This window comes from Ciona intestinalis, chromosome 3, assembly GCF_000224145.3.
Source record: "Ciona intestinalis chromosome 3, KH, whole genome shotgun sequence".
Classification (NCBI taxonomy): domain Eukaryota; kingdom Metazoa; phylum Chordata; class Ascidiacea; order Phlebobranchia; family Cionidae; genus Ciona; species Ciona intestinalis.
In genome coordinates this window covers 4090832-4091669 of record NC_020168.2, presented here as the reverse complement: position 1 = coordinate 4091669, position 838 = coordinate 4090832, and the positions used below count along the sequence as shown (strand labels likewise).

General features: G+C 34.0%; 1 protein-coding gene across 1 annotated transcript in view; it reads left to right on the top strand.

The window, feature by feature from the left end:
* Positions 1-838, top strand: part of ssrp1 (transcription factor protein) — a gene marked incomplete in the record, with an annotated part of 9520 nt that overhangs the window by 7803 nt on the left and 879 nt on the right.

Below are 838 nucleotides of genomic sequence, written 5' to 3'. Positions count from 1 at the left end.
TATTGAAAGGTATGTTAGTGTAAAAAAAATATGTTGTTTTTTTCAATTTTTGTGTCTATTTTATTTGAAATTTTTTAATTTTTTTAAACATTTTTATTTTTTGTTTTTTTACAGAGACCAATATGCCTCTTTGTACGATTTCGTTCATAATAAACAACTGAAGATAAAAAATATTGGAAAGGTAATTATTATACTTAGTGTGCACTATGGTATTATTGTGTGCACCAACTGCACCCTTTACACATTGTACACAAACATGCCCAAAGATGGATATCATATGCCTACTGTCCATATTTGTGCATGTCACATGAAATAATTCATATTCGGAGCCGTACACAGTTCGTTAGCTCGCCAGTCTCTAACCCAGATGTTATGGGTTCAAGGCTCCCGAATGCTACAGACTAAACAGCAATTGCTCTAACTAATGGGTTTTCCAAATTGTCAGCCATTAAAAAACAACTAATATACCCACAAATTTACTTTGTGATAATTCGTAAACTGACACGAGGTGAATGAAACAGAACACCCTTGTTATAATGACTTAAATTTTTCGGCCACGCAAGAATCAATTAAGTTGCATTCATCTATTTAACCATGGAAATTTTTTATTTAAAAAAAAAAACATAAAAAGATGAAAAAAAAAATAAAAATTTTCCTCAAAATCCTCCAACCTCTTCAGGATGGTGCGGACTTTGATCTGATGGTGGACAGTGATGAGGATGCAGATGTCCATGATCCTTACATGGAGAGGATGAAACAGGAGGCAGCGGAACGAGAGAAACAAGTGGGCGAAGACGATGATGAGAATCAGAAGATGAATTTCACCAGAGACAAACGT